The sequence below is a fragment of the Dermacentor andersoni genome, chromosome 1 (genome assembly GCF_023375885.2).
Source record: "Dermacentor andersoni chromosome 1, qqDerAnde1_hic_scaffold, whole genome shotgun sequence".
NCBI classification, from domain to species: Eukaryota; Metazoa; Arthropoda; class Arachnida; order Ixodida; family Ixodidae; genus Dermacentor; species Dermacentor andersoni.
The window spans coordinates 86,123,359-86,139,900 of NC_092814.1; the positions used below are offsets into that span (position 1 = coordinate 86,123,359).

At 46.6% G+C, this 16,542-nt stretch overlaps 1 protein-coding gene across 1 annotated transcript in view; it reads right to left on the bottom strand.

Moving 5' to 3' along the window:
- Positions 1 to 16,542, bottom strand: part of LOC126543767 (protein O-mannosyl-transferase Tmtc3-like) — a 397,442-nt gene that overhangs the window by 270,455 nt on the left and 110,445 nt on the right. The window lies entirely within an intron of this gene.

The window sequence follows — 16,542 nt, forward strand, 5'->3', positions numbered from 1 at the left end:
GTAAGTGCGCCATAGTATGTAAATCATCATCAAAATGAACACGCGGCGATCATATCAAAGAAGTAGCTGTCGTTGGCTTCATATACGAATACGTGCCACATGACTTTTCAAGATGATCGTGATGTAAATCTCTATATAATATGATATCTAATACCACCTAAATATGAAGATGTGCCGTTTTATATGCTGCTACTTATGGGGTTGCAAAGATTATGGAAAACTCGCATGTTAAATCGGAAGCAGATTTCGCAGTCACATTTCATTCAAATCATTTCACAAGTGCAATACTTTATGATCACATAGATTTTCAACCGGACTGGTATCCACTGTTGATGAAGTGTATCCTTTGTCCTCCCTTTCAGAGGAATGCTTACTGCATTAATTTACCCTGTGCCTTATTATTCGGCTCGTCGTCATCACGTACATAAAGTTAACGTACCCCGTTATAACGCGTGCTTACAATCATTCCTTCCCAGGAGTTCAATCGACTGGAATAATCTACCTACATCATTAGTAAGCATCAGTGACCCCACTCTTTTTAAGAATGCACTAATCAACATAAAATAATGTATGGTGGTCAATGGCATAATAACATACTTATTCGTGAACATTGTCTGCTTGGTAAAGTGTACTCTTCCTGTATTTTCAGATTATATAAGTCTCTTTTTTTGGTTGTTATGAACAAATTACCAGCTTTTTCATATTTCTTTTGTTCCCTGCAGTGTGAATTCCTAGAACTAATCCTGTATTTTTACTCTTGGAATGTATTCTCGCCCCTCCCCTCTGCAATGTACAACTATGTTCCTTGAGGGTATCACAAATAAATAAATAAATAAATAAATAAATAAATAAATAAATAAATAAATAAATAAATAAATAAATAAATAAAAATAAATAAATAAATAAATAAATAAGATGTGCTGTGATGTATTTGTTTTGTACTTGTGGATGCGGCTATGGCTGTTTCTGCCGCTGTGTATACAATTTATGCAGGTACGTTTTATATTTGTAAGGAATACCATGAAAGATTTAACAAAACGTGATTGTGGCCTAATGACTTGAGCATCGGACTGCTGTACTGAGGGGCGGTGGTTGAATCCTGTAGCATCGGGCAAGTAATTCAGCGCGGTTTCGATTCCTGATGCGGCGGCCGCATTTCGACGGAGGTGAAACGCAAGAATGTTCGTGTATCCTTAGATTTGCGTTAGCGTTGAAGGACGCCAGCTGGTCAAACTAATTTCGGACTCCCGCACTACGGCGTGCCTCATAATCAGACGGTTGCTTTGGCGCATAAAACACCATAATTTATTTTAATTGAAGAACTGCAGACCAAAAAAGAAAGAAAGAAAAGAAGCAGTACAACGGATACATGTAGCTTTCTGTTTCTATCTTATTTCCTAAAATAACACGTCCTGCCATGACGACATCGAAAACTATAGACGGCAAAACAGGCAAACGAAATAGTGTCGGGTGTTGCTACATCCTGGTCTCATACACAACAACAGAAGGCTAAGCGGTCGGTCGGCGGCAGAAATGAAAAAGACGTTTCCAATCGCGTCCAAGGCATCACTTTTCTCCCGGGCGATATATATATATATATATATATATATATATATATATATATATATATATATATATATATATATATATATATATATATATATATGTGTGTGTGTGTGTGTGTGTGTGTGTGTGTGTGTGTGTTTAACCAGCGTTCCGCTGTGTCTCCGGAATTGGCTCCGTAAAGCCAACATTCGAGAAGGATTACGTCGGAGTGATGATCACAAAAGTTAAATTGATGGCTTCAATCTCTCTCCTTCCTCCGTCTCGCACTCTTTGTCCCTTCCTCAGAGCGCAAAGCGGGCGGTCGGTGTTTACACTTGGGATATTTTTTGTGCCGCTGCTTCGAGCATTGCGAGTTTTATTCGACGACGTCCTTGCCAGTTCCGGCCGATAAGTCCGCGAAATGCGCGCCATCAATCTGCGCCCGACTAAACCAACGAGCGACAAAGTTTTCTTTTCCTACCCGCGCCGGGAAAGCAAACACGCTCACGGTAACTGTAGGCCCAACGAAGGCGGCGCCAGGAAATGTTCGCAGGAGAGCGGCCAGCCAAGCGTCTAATGCTTCCGACGGAGGAGGGCTACGGTAGCGGCGCGGGCGGCCCCGAACGGAATCAAAACATAGCGGCGCCGACGAGCGAAATTTGACAGAAGCCAACGAAGGAGCGGGCTTCGTCGACTTCCGTCGGCGCGCCGCTCGAAATGCGCCGGAACTCGTCTGCAACATTCTCGCTCCGACGACTCGGGGCGACCGGTCGACGCTGCAACCGCCGGCTTGCGACGAGCGGCGGCGCCTCGTTGTCCCCGCGAGGCTGTTTTACTCGTAGCGTAGGTAGACGACAGTGAACTCCCGCACCATTCCATTGGACTGGGCTAATCGTTTTTTTTTTTTTTTTTTGTCTTTAGAAATACTGATTGACCTATGACGATGCGCCTCGGTGAGGGCGAGCGCTTCGAATAACCACCTGCCGTCAGAACGGTTGGTGCGTTGCTTCTCTAAATATTCCGCACAAACGCACGCACGCGCACACACACACAGATTTCACTTAAGCATGTAGTTTCCACCAAAGAAAACGAGCCATTTCTCTGGAAGTAGTGCTACGTGCTTCGTTTCAAATGAACAGGTAGCAGGTATGCCATGTAACAGGTATGCCATGTCAGCTCCTCGTCAAAGGCGCTACGACGAGCCCAACCATGGAGGGGAGAGATAATTGGAGAGACCACAAAAAGAGTTAAAAGAAAACTAAAGAAAATTATTTATGGTTTCTACCGAATCCGTAGATAAATATCTACGGGCACTTTCCGGCGTTTACCGGTTTGCGGCGAAGAATTGAAATCCTACATTTGTTTAATTTTGCCGTTACTTTCACCTACGATTAAGGTCACCGGAATGGCAGCCCTCACGTTGCTGCCATCGGCGTGCAATGGTTTTGTTTAACTGATCCCTCGCCATAGTATTTAATACGAGATGCTATGCTTTACGCAATATGTTCATCATATACATGGCACGTAACAGAGAAACACACAATAAATAAATAAATAAATAAATAAATAAATAAATAAATACTACAACTTTTCCACGGGCTATCATAGAAGGTCATGAAGCACGATAGTTTCCCTCTAGAGGCATTTCAGTCCCTTTTAACCAGTAGGTTGTGTTCAGAACACGCGATATTTCGTCGCCCGTTGCCTTCGCGGCGCCGCTGTCTCGCATCAAATGCCAGTAGACTTGTGAAAGGCTGGTTGTCCGGGTGTCATCAAGATAAAGCAATGGCGGTATACGTCGGAACGGACGCCGCACTTATATCAAAACACTCGCTTCGGTGCGTTAAATTTGCATAAATATTCTACTGCCTTCTCGCCATTGTGTACGAACATTTTCATTATTAACGTCACGTTTGCATAATTTTTGCTTTAATATCTGCGCAAACATCACACAAAGCGTGCCTTAACGCCGAATTCCACGTATGCGTAGGATCTGCCCAATCTTTTCATCTTATTTCGATTCTTAGACCCGTCAGTTTTCATTACTATGAGCCGTCATCTCAGAGCTTGGATGCGGACATCGCGTATAGCTGCCCGTATAAGAAATGTTTCCCGTACCGTTGTGGCGGACCGGAAGAATAGAGCCTCCATCGTCTTAATAACACACGTCCTTTCTGCTCCATGTAGCGACGTCGCTACAAGTGCACCGACAGTCCGTGCAGCGAAATGGGAAAAAACAAGAAACAAGCAAAGGTGCTCGTGCCTCGCCCGTGCTTTCGTCAAGCCACACTTTTCAGCGGCAGAGTTGGTCAACATGTACGACGTTGCGGCTGCAATTAGGCGCGCAGGTGTTGAGATATTCTAGGTGTTGATCGAGCTCCTTTAGAAACGCATCGTCGAAGATGAGTGAGAAAAAAAAACGCAGCGTGGTTTCACCTGAAGCTAAGCACTGCGACCGTTTTCCACCATGCAGGCATCCAGCCCTGCATCGTCCAGCCCGCTTACATTGACGCGGCAATAAGATGGCGAGTTGGGCGAGATGGCTCGAGTTAATATTGTATAGAGCAGGGGGCGCGGCAAGAAAAAAAAGGCACAAAAGAAAAATAAGAAATGACGTACACTGTACCTCATTTCTTTCTTTCTTTCTTTCTTTCTTTCTTTTGTGCCTTGTTTTCGTTGCGCAGCTTTTCAAGATGAATACAGTGACGAGAGCAGATGAAAAGCCCCAGAGGCACATGAATGGAAATTGTGGCATTGAAGAAAAAAAAATTATATTGAAATCCCCGGCTGGGAAATGCAAGCTCATCACTGCAGTATCTGCAGTGCCCCACTGCTGCATGACGAGAAAAGGCATGCATGCTTCATCTCTTAAGGCGAATGCGCGGTGTTTGCTTTCCTTTTCTTTTATTTTTTCACTACCTTTGCGGACTATGCAAAACCTAAAAGGCAATTGGAACCCGACAGAGGCGCGCATGTACCGCATCTGGTTGTAGTGGAGCTATGTTGGTGGTTAAACGTTTTTCTGTAAAAAAAGGAAATAAATAAAAGCAATGAGTTATTAAAGTGATTACAGACGACATAAGAACGTCCAGTCCTCTAACACATATACGAGCGGAACCATATATTCAAGTAAAAACGAACGAACGAACGAACGAACGAACGAACGAACGAACGAACGAACGAACGAACGAACGAACGAACGAACGAATGAATGAATGAATGAATGAATGAATGAATGAATGAATGAATGAATGAATGAATGAATGAATCTTCTGGTAGAAGACGTCCGGTTGATGTCAAATGAAGTGTCACGTCATCATGGGTATCATAAACACCATGGGCATCGCCATCACATCGACAAATGAATCCCTAGCATCGCATACAGGCGAAAAAAAGCTTGATTTAGCATAGTTGGGATCAATAGGTAATGAAGTGCTCTGGCATTTATAAAAATCACGCATGCCTGTCAAGCTCACTAGCTCACTGTCATCATCGGAGATTTTAATGCGCACCATATGGCATAGGGAAGCACAAGGACAAATGCAAGAGGGCAAAGACTTGCAAACTTTGCCTGCAACCAGGGCCTTTCACTCTTGAATGACGGCAGCCCAACGTTTATACGAGGCGTGAATTATGGCAGCTGTCTTGACCTAGCTTTCGTCTCCAGCTCTTTCACAAGATGTGTTAAATGGTTTTCGGATATCGAGACACACGGGAGTGATCACATTCCCACGTACCTTGTCATGAAAGGGATATCCAGGTCCTTCCCACGGAACACCATTCGATTAATAGACTGGACTAATTTTACTTTTACCATGGAAGATGCTTGTCGGGAGGGCTTGTCTTCTGGATTAGAGGAAACAATCAAGTCTGCAATACGAGACGCCACGCGCACTGTCACGGTTTCGTTGAAGCACGCGGAATTGGACATAGAGTTGGAGCGACTTCGTGCCCTCCGTCGTCGTGCGGAGCGGCGTTACCGGCGTACAAAATCCATCGAAGACCTTAGGACAGCCAGACGACTAGAAAAGAAAATTCAACGTCGCATGGATAAATTGGCATCTCGACTTTGGACAATCTAAACACTAGACCCCCGAAAGCCACTTTCCCACATCTGGAGAACCATACGTGGTCTGCGTTCCCTCCCTGAACAACGCTTCCCATTCAAAGCGCTGGTGCTCTTCCAGAGGCGACTGGATGCTGATGTTGCAGAAGACTTTTGTGGAAGGATCGCTGGCCAAGCAACCGGTCCAGCCTCTCCAGCCCCCAGTGACATTCTTGCTTCGCGTGACTGCCGCATGGATCTTCTTTTCACAATGGAGGAAGTAGAAGCGGCTCTTGCTCTATGCAGGCGTTCTTCATCCCCGGGACCAGATGGAATATCCTACCGCGCCTTGAACAACCTGAGTGATGGCGCACGGAGAGAACTCTTACATCTATACAACGTATCTTGGCAAGATGGCATGGTACCCGAAGAATGGAAGACAAGCCGCTTGGTCCCTCTCCTGAAGCAAGGCAAGTCCACACTTCAGCTCACCTCATACCGCCCAATAGCGCTGGCCAGCTGTGTGGGAAAGATAATGGAAAAGATTATCCTTGCCCGCTTGGAGTGGTACCTGGAACACTACAACCTGTTACCAAATTGCATGGCTGGTTTTCGTCGAGATCGCTCATCAATAGACAGTGTTGTTGATCTCGCTACGTATGTCTAGCATCAAAAGTCACACAAAAGATTATCTGCAGCTTTGTTCTTGGATGTCAAGGGAGCATACGATAACGTATCTCACGAGGCTACCCTCGATGCTCTTGAGATGGTTGGCCTAGGTGGTCGCGTTTTCCAGTGGATTTCTCTTTACCTTTTTATGATATCTTTCTTTGTGTGTACCGACGATGGTAAAACCGCACAACACTACATCTACCAAGGTGTTCCTCAAGGCGGTGTACTAAGCCCTACCCTATTTAACCTCACACTCATTGGTCTCGTTGATCATCTGCCAGCAGCGATCAAGATATCAATGTACGCAGATGACATATGTATATAAACTTCAGGTGTGACACGTCCTCAGATACGTGCAAGACTTCAAAAAGCTGCGTGGAATTCCACGCAGAATAGGAAATTTCATATCGGGATCCAGCCTTTTAAGGCGGACGTGACGAGCGTCTGGCTGAACCCAGTATCTTCTCGTCGCACTCCTCATTGATTCCGACAGGAGGCATGTGATGTCAGGTCTGGAGAATGGCACTACAGTTCGCAGGCCACTGCTGAGGGCGCGCCTTGCTGCAGCATCGGCCATCTCATTACCGTTGAGCCCACAGTGTCCCGGGATCCATTGGAACACTATGCGGTGGTGTTTTTCTTGAGCGCATGAAAGTAGCTCGGTGATCTGCAGTGCCAGAACCTGATATGCGGTGGCGCATACATACCTGATACACAGACTGTAATTAGGCGTCGCCTTCACGCGCAAATATTTGCACATTATTGGACGGACAGACTCCCCGGACTGTTCAGTGTGTGGCGCTGTAGAGACTATAGACCATGTGCTCGTGGTGTGCCCTGAGTATGCGCGCGGAAGACTGACAATGGCAGATATCTTGAGACATTTACACAATGGACCACTGTCGGAGGACCTCTTGGTAGGCGCATGGCCGCAGAGTTGGCAGATGACGTGCGTGCAATGCGTGCTCTTTCACGTTTCCTAGGTGACACGGGCCTGGACTCAAGCCTGTGACACCAGTTGTGTAACGTGTCCTTCACCCCATTCCTCCCATTATCATCCCCCATTGTGACCCTTTTTCTTCCCCTCTTCCCCTTTCCTTACGTAGAATAGCAGGCCAGATGTTCCATTATCCGGCCGACCTCTCTACATTTTCCAGTCATTAAAATACTTCTTCTTCAAAAAGCTGCTACTCTGACAGCTATATACCTCCGCAACCAAGGTCTTGAAATCTCGTCAGACAGATGTGCACTGATGGCAGTCACTCGCAAACCAATGACACCCTACGCCATCTCAATAAATGGCCAGATAATTTCTTACGAGAAGACTCACAGATTTCTTGGAATAATCATCGATAGAGATCTCTCATCGATCCCACACGTGACCTACTTGAAACAGCGTCTGACAGCAATCTCCCAGCTCTTCAAGTTTCTGGCTGGAAAGACTTGGGGAATGTCAATGCATGCAATGTTGGAATTGTACAGGGCTCTTTTTCTGGGCTTCTTGAGATACAGTTTGCCCGTACTGACCAACACTTGCCAGACAACTTTTCGTGCTCTACAGGCTATTCAAGCTCGGGCTCTCAGGGTTTGTCTTGGTTTGCCAAAATGCACATCGACAGTAGCGACTATTGCGATCGCCCGGGACCAACCCATACAAGCACACATTGCTGTGGAAGTTTTGAGAGTTCACATTAGGCACGTTGCCCGTGCCCGTTCCCACCATCTAGCAACAATACCGTCAGAAAGGCCGCAGGCATCATTTTGTACTACAATTTCGGATTATTACACCTGCCTTCCATCAGGCTCCTCCCCCGCAACTAAGCCAGCGATTCCTCCATGGTGTTTGGCTCAACCTACAGTGCACCTCACCATACCAGGAATCAGGAAAAAATCTGAGCTGTCATCACCTGCTCTTAAACAACTAACTCTGCTCCTTTTGCACGAGAGGTACGCCGACCACGTACATATTTATACTGATGGATCGGCAACTCCCTCCAGAGTTCCTCTCGAGCCGCGGTTTTCCCAGCGAAAGCCACCACCATCAGTTTCAAGACATGTCACCCAACGACAGCGATGGCTTCGGAACTTTCAGCTCTTCGCGCTGCACCTCGTCTCGTCAGCCAAGAACAACCTCGAAGATGGTCAATATTCAATGACTCGAAGGCAGCACTGCAGTCTTTGCTATCAGCCCTGCGACGTGGACCACACGAACAGCTGGTATTCGAGATTAGAGAACTAATCCATACCTTGACTGAGAAAGGACACCACGTAACATTTCAGTGGCTTCCAAGTCACTGCGGCGTCATAGGAAACGAACACGCCGATAACGCTGCCCGGTCGGCTCTTCAAGGCGACGAAGAGGAGTCGATACCGTTATCAAGGACAGATGCCGCTAGAAAGCTTCGAATGCTCAGCCGTAATATCACGTTCTCCTTGTGGAATGTAGGAAGTTTTCAAAACAACCGGCTGCACAACCTAGACTCTTCTCTATGCCTTTGCGTTCCAGCTGGACTCTGCCGTTGCGAAGCTACCCTGCTTTGTCGAATATGGCTAGGGGTGGCGTTCACCAAGTCTTTTGCTTTCCGAATCGGATGGGCCGACGACGCCTCGTGTGATGACTGTGGTGACGAGAAGACTCTTCAACGCCCTCTCTGTGACTGTCCTCGCTATAATTTACAGAGACGATCGCTCGCAAACGCGATAGCGCACTTTGACCGAAGACCTCTAACAGAGGAACTTATTTTAAAATGTCGTCATCACGGGGGGGGGGGGGGGGGGGGGGGGTCATTGCAGCAGAGGGCGACGAGAGTACTGTTGCAGTTTTTAAGGGCAACAGAATTGGACAAACAGCTGTAGCATGAACAGATGGTTCATAGTGCTGCAAGTGCTACTGTGCTGTGCGCTCACAGTGACCGACTGTGATTGTATGTCTGTGCTCCTTTCTTTCTTTATCTATACTTTGTTATCACTTTACATCCTCTCGCCTCTTTCCCCAGCGTAGGGTAGCGAACCGGATCTTCCCCTCTGGTTAACTTCCCTGCCTTTCCCCTTTCCTCTGTCTCTCTCTCTTTACATAAAGATTCAGTGCGCAATTCCTGTTCATACAGACAAATGGGTTTAGGAGGATGAGCCAGATCCAACCCTCAAGTTGGAATCTGAGAAGCGAAGCTTTCGTGAAGCGGTTAAATAATAAAAAACTCAAATTATGGGGTTTTACGTGCCAAACCCACGATATGATTATGAGGCACGCCGTAGTGGGGGACTCCGGAATAATTTGGACCACCTGGGGTTCTTTAAGGTGCACCTAAATCTAAGTAAACCAGTGCTTTCGCATTTAGCCCCCATCGAAATACGGCCGCCATGGACGGCGATTAGATCCCGCGACCTCGGGCCTAGCAGCAAATCACGATAGACGGTTAAATAAATACCATGCAATTGATTACATTCATCGCAGCGTCTTGCGACGTAGCGATTACCTGTCTGCCGGTGAAGACAGCAAGGCGCGGACACCCTCACCACTTGACCCACGTGACCGTCTCCAGGATTGGCCTCTTTGCTATGCATACTGTACCAGGGTCAGCGTGCCGACTAAGGCGGACTGATCCTCGAGATAGTGAAACAGTAAACTGCACTTTGCTCAGCGAAAGACCGATGAAACAGATGCGCCAAACCCCAAACCGAAGAAAAGTAGGCCAAGAAAGCTGTGTTTCGTTACAGCAATGGTACTCTTGATGAAGCCTATTTGTTTCAATGAGGATATTTAGACATACTTTGTTTTATTGTAGGACTCATCGCCAGCAGGCAGGACACTGTAAGGGTACTAGAGATGGTAGTCCTGCCCTGCATATGAGCTATTCGGCAAGACAGAGGCCCCCTCTCCACGGTCAGGAAGGGCGAGGAGGGTTAAATTAAATTAAATTATGGGGTTTTACGTGCCACAACCACATTCTGATTGTAAGGCACGCCGTAGTGGAGGAATCCGGAATTTTCAACCACCTGGGGTTCTTTAACGTGCACCTAATTCTAAGTACACGGGTGTTTTCGCATTTCGCCTCCATTGAAATGCGGCCGCCGTGGCCGGGATATGATCCCGCGACCTCGTGCTCAGCAGCGCCCAACACCATAGCCACTGAGCAACCACGGCAGGTGGCGAGGAAGGTTAGCAAAGGTAACTTCGCTTTAAAATAAAAATTAAAAAAATGAGAAAGTTTGTAAGACCATGAAGGGTTTCACCAGCCTGTGTTGGTGAAAAAGTAGCGGCTGAAATCACGATACCGAGATTGCAAGCGGACTCTGCTGATTTCACATGTTCCAGTTAAATAATGATTTTGACAATTACGCATGGGCGACGTAACTCTACTGGACTTTAGAAAAACCCGCAACTCAAGCCGAAAACCGGCATATATAGATGCTTTATTAAAGAAGGCTGACAGCGGCATGACGTGGCGGTCTCTTACGTTAAATGAATAACGCATCGGAGACCAGCGCGCATCGTTTCCTTTTGATTAGTTTTTTTTCTTTAATTACACATTTCTTCTCGTGCTTCCTTGCCCTGCAGCTATCGCTGCCGTAAGAGTGAAGTGCTACATATTACACGGCGACTCACGCGATCCAATTGCGTGATGCGGAGGGGCAATTAACATGGGCAGTCGTCGCATTATGGATCGGGTTCTGCTATTATACTCCGCGAGCGCTTGTTTTTTGTATTTATTTAGACTTTTTTTTCTGTTTCTCTGCTTTTGAGACGGTTGAGCGGACGCAATGCAAGTAACACGGGACAGCGCGCCTATACCGACGGGGGGAGAGAGAGCCCCAATAGTGCCATGATGCACACCCCGCGCTAGCGTAAAGCGCTACTGACGTTTTCGAGAAGAAGAAAAAAAAAAAACACTGCGACCGCGTCAAACTTTCTTTATTATAATTATTCCGACCACAACTATGCCGTTGCCTTGCCGTTCACCTCTGTAGCCGCAGTGCCAGGTTGAACAGAAACGCCAGCAAACAGGCACAGGAATAGATGCAGAGAAGAGAGAAAGGGGCGGGAGATTAAAAAAAAGAAGGCCTAAACTCAAGAGAACATTTAGAAAAGGCGCTCAGATCCGGAAAGTGGTGTGTTCCTAGACGCAGTTAACAAACACAGGCAGAAACTAAATCATAAAAAAAAAAGACATCGCTTAACGGGAACGCAGCTAATGGCTGCTTCAGCATGCCGCACACGTCGAGAGGACATGGCCTGCATGCGACTCTTGGTAAACATGACAGCATGCGCATTAATCACGTGGCCCGGACGGCCGATGGACTCGGGACCTTATCGGAGCCCGCGAGCGTTCGCGCACGGCAGTGGGCTGTCTCTCACTTTTTTTTTTCTTCTTATTCTCTTTTTGCTTGCGAATGCTTGTGTTTATCTTTTTCTCCCGAACGCCTTGTTGTCGTCCTGACTATGTTTTGGTTGCCCGGCCGGTACCTCCGCATTCGAGGAGGGCATGGCACCCTCAGCGTATTGACCTATTTCTGCGTCACGGTGCAAGAAGGATTCGCCAGGCCACGGCGAAGCCATCAGTGCTTTTCTTGGTGCTTGTTCGCCGCCCTTTTCTGTATGTAATGCTATAGGCTCTCCTACTCATTTTCCATGCACGACACACCACGGTGACATGCGCGTAAGGATACTCAGAAGAGCCAAGAAAATAAAACGTAGCATCCACCACCACGGACACGCGCAATTTCATGAAGGCATCTCAGTGATAACAAGCTACTTTCGTCCTTTGTCAAGATTACGACCTGTCCCGTACTGCTTGTTACTGTAGCGCCGGAATCAGCGGACAAAGCAACCTTCGATTAACACTTGGTCGTTACATTTCGACAGAGACGGCCTTTAATTATATGTAGTAATTCAATCGCGGACAAATAATACTGCAAAGTAACTTCAACATTTACAAGCATTACCATCTTATTTTCGCGTACCCTTTCTTGTTTCTTTATTCAAAAATTTACATTCCTTCGCGTTGTCAAATCAAACATATTACGAGGGGGAGCAGGCAGGCTTAGAGTTACGTTGGTGAGGAAATCTACGTCCTCTTTCAGTGCGGTTCGAGCATGAAACATGACATTCATCCAACGGTACTGAAGCCCTGTACAGGGGCACGTCGCGGCCGGGTTAAGACGAATATAACAAACACAGAAAGCAATTTCCTTAGGGAACTGCAATAAACGAGAATGGGATGGGTTAGGATGCGTTTCTCTGAGAAAATATAACTGGACCTACAACAACGGCAAAACTTTCCAATAGCTCATTTATGGATGTTGTGCAACCAGGTATATGTACACAGGTGCACAAATAAAATGCTTTTCGGTCTGCTATTACTCCTCCGTAAGCAAGTAGTAACCCAAGTGGGAAGCGGAGTTCAAGACCCATGTCCTTTGTTTTCACAGTCTGATCTTTCCCTCTTTCTAATTTTTTTTAATTGACATAATATAAGGAGACGTTGGCGCACAAATGAGGTGCCGGCTACTCCTTGGCTGGCTCTTGGATATGAGGTGCGTACAAAATTACGGCTGCAACATAAAACATATAACAACATGCAACATAATTGCAGCAAAGTTGCGTTGTGCCATACAAGTTAAAATAACAAGACCAGATTACAAAGACATACCTAAAGCAAAAATGCGAACAACGGCGTCACATAACAATAAACACTCAAAGCTACGATGCTAACCACAATAATAACACATGCACACCTTGGCAGCAAAAATAAAAAATTCTCTTAAAAACAATTTTTTCCGCACGTAATCACAGTCAGTTATGTCGCTGTCTTCCAGAAATACTTTTAAATGCTATTATAGCGCACTGATCTTGTTGGCCACGGCCCTACTAATTTCTTCTTATAGCTCCACGGCGTAAAGCCATTAAGGACGATTTAAGTTGGCGTCTTGGTGGATCATGGCGCGAGCATTCTAGAAGGTGATATATGTCTTTGTCAACAAAGCCACAATCACACTGAGGAATTTCAGCGCGGCCAATTCTGTGTAAAAAGTGTTTTGTGTAGCATTGTTTTTCAGCATGCAACTTGAGCATGTTTTGCAGAATAACAAGCATCAACATTCTGCTGAGTTAACACGACTGCACTCTCAAATTCTACGCAATTAATTGAGTTCGCGAAATAAGTTGGCAAAATTCGTCTACAACCACAATCTCCGCAGTTGTCCCTGGCTACTGCGAGAGCACGAAATGGGTATCTGTGTGTTACAAAGCCGCATAATGCACGAATAGCCAAATTATTTGGGAAGGTGTGTGAGGAGACCACATGCCGCAAGAAAATCACGCCAACGTCTTTGATCTAATTCTGCATGCGTCTGCGCAAGACAGTGTGGATTTTTTGAGCGCCTCTGTATGCTTCTAAACTTCCGCTCCATCGGTGTGCCCTTTCATACCGGCGTCTGATGGCTCTGAGGCGTTCATATCCTCCGTCAATTGCAGCATAATCTTTGGGAATCGGTACCTTCTTTGTGCATATGCTTGTTTTCTGAAAAAGCTCAGTCTAGCCCGCGACAGTCGTTATGTTGGCTAATTTGATTTGTCGAATTGTCAAAATAAACTACATAAAAGGACACTAAAGAAAAAGACTCAGTCAATTTATAGTGACAAACCAATTTTTAAAACTATATTTCTCTTAACGTCACGGGAAGAGGTTCATTATTGAAAGAGAAAAAGAAGGTCAAGGGTCTATTTCTTGAATTTCGCTTCGTCGGCACGTCAATGTGACGTTACGGATTTCAACGCATTGTTTTTTTCGTGTTTCTGCCGTTGAATTTCGTAAAAGTTCTCAAAACTCGCTAAGTTCATCCTTTGACTTTTTTTTTAGAATATAATGTATTCCATCTTTCCCCATGAAAGAACTTACTGGAGCCAGCGGAGGGGCTGTCAAGTTGCACGACGTCACGGTGACATGGTGCGGGAACTTGAAGGGGGCGTCGCCACCTGTCCTTTACTTCTTGCGTCTTTTCTAGCCTACCGAGCCTCCTCTCACGATCAGTGTGTCCTTGTTAGTATCCTAGAAGGGTAGTTCACTACTACAGCTCACATTATTATTTCTTTAGTGTCCCTTCCAAGCGCCTCGGCCAGACCATTGCGTCGCAAGAAAGTCAAAGCACGCTTCGTCGCGCAAGACGTACGCTGGTCCATGCGTGGTCCAAGTACCTCTCGCAGGTCAAGACAGCTCACTTTTGTGCGGAGAATACGCACACATATGGCAGCAAGGCAGGCTCTTGCTCGAGCTTGCCATTCTTGGGTGCAACAGTGCAGTAAAGAAAAAGTGCACGGCGCGGTGGTAATATGTGGCAATCCTGATCACGCAGGCCACGTTCCTTACCAGTAAGAAAGAGCCCGAGAGAAACGTGATCTAGTTAATCTTGCAGTCCCTCAACAAAGGGGTACGTAATTGGCATCGGTTGGGTTACATAGCGTCGCATCGCGTGAACGGAATGCATATTCGCTTGGCGTAATACCCCTGTCAAACGGGTATACCCGCGAACTCCATTTAACTCCTTCGTCTTTACGTCAAGGGAGTTGCGCTCCGCCTCACACGGTCTCCCTTGCGCCAAATAAGTTAAATGGAGATTTTGAGCGAAGGGAGTTCGGCAATGACCATTACGGCTGGATGGAGTACTCTCGGTCCCGGATAGCTACAGCTGCTCAAGAAAACCATGCTAATGAAATCTTCGCAACTAGTTCACTTACAAAGTTTAGCATTATTGCTTTTTTTTTTGCCTTGGATTATATGCCACGTAATGGAAGTTTTTCATTTGTATTTTTAAGGACACCGGCGCCTGTACCCTCTACACCGATGCTTCGCCATGTCGCATGGGGAAATGTCGTGCAGCCATTTGGCTTGTTTATACGCGCGCGAGCCGCACGTGTCGTCCCAGTGGCCGTAGAGATAAATTCTCCGGGTGGCATGCACAGACCTCAATGAGCAGTCCCAGCGCTTCAATGCCGGTTATTGTGGCCATGGAGAGCGCGCCCTTCTTTTTCACGTCTTCGGCTTCGTCACTCATCTGGAAGCAGTCGAGTTCACCGCGAACAAACGCACACGCACGATTACACAGCAGAAGCGCAACTCGAAGCGCGCCGGTCGAACAATGTGACCCACGCGCCCACGCTGCCGACACACGATAGCAAGAGCTCAGTGCGTCCTGCATCGCTTGCAACTTCGCCATGCTTGGAAAACAAAAGTCTTGCGGTAACGTACAGCAAACTTTCTCGCCGTGATTTTTAGATTACATGCTGCGTTAAAAAAATACGTGTAGATTACTTTAGCGGCGACCGTATATGTGAACAGTTGCACGCGGAAGTAAGAGCAGCAGCTCCGTTTCCGTCCCATGCGGCGCCCGTCGAAAGCCCGCGCTGTGCCGTGTTGCACGGCCGCAACTCCATTGCCGTAAATCTCCGTTAGGGAGTTTCATGCTCAGCGGAGTTCGCGGGTGCCCGTGTGACAGGGGTATAACTCCCGGCGCTCATCCGCCCAGGCAGCGCAGTTAATTGAGCGCCAGTGCAGATGGTCGTGCCGTGGCATATGAGAGCTCAGTAATTCTTGAAATTTGTTTACTATCGAGTCCATCTTTGAATATATAAATTCGAAATAAATGGCCTCATTCTTTAGTTCAGCTACGGCAATTGAATTTTAATCCCACTCTCACGTTTCCTTCGCAGCTCCTTGTCGCATCACTCCAGAATATTACTTAGGTGGGCAAGACGGCGCAAAGAATGTTCTCGTGAATCCAGTTGCTGCCGAAACCGAAATCCTTGATCAACTTGGGGCCATGAACGCAAAAGTAGCGCGACTGCTTCGAGATACAGGATCCCATTGTTACGTACCAAATATGCCGCCGAAGTTAGCAATGGTGGGTAACCACAAAAAACCAGGCGATTTCCTGGGCAACTTCGATGAAGCCAACCACAACAAATAGGCGCGCTTTCATTGCAGTACTCAAGTAGACGAGAAAGTAATTCTCCTGTGGCGCACCGCGTGCATGGCATAATTAATGGAGGATATGTTTGTGTGCTCCTCAGAGCGGTACCAAAGGACAGTTCTGAATTCTGTTAAAGGTTCTTTGAGCAACGGTTTGATAGACTCCCATGAGGACCTTGAGCTGAATAAAAAGTTCAACCATGGCTCAAGAATCCACGATACTGTTAACTGCTACAGCAGCGGCACGTTCTAAGTGCTGAAAATGGCTTTTTTTTTTTTTTTTTTAACTCCTTGGTAAAAGAGCAAAGAGACTTT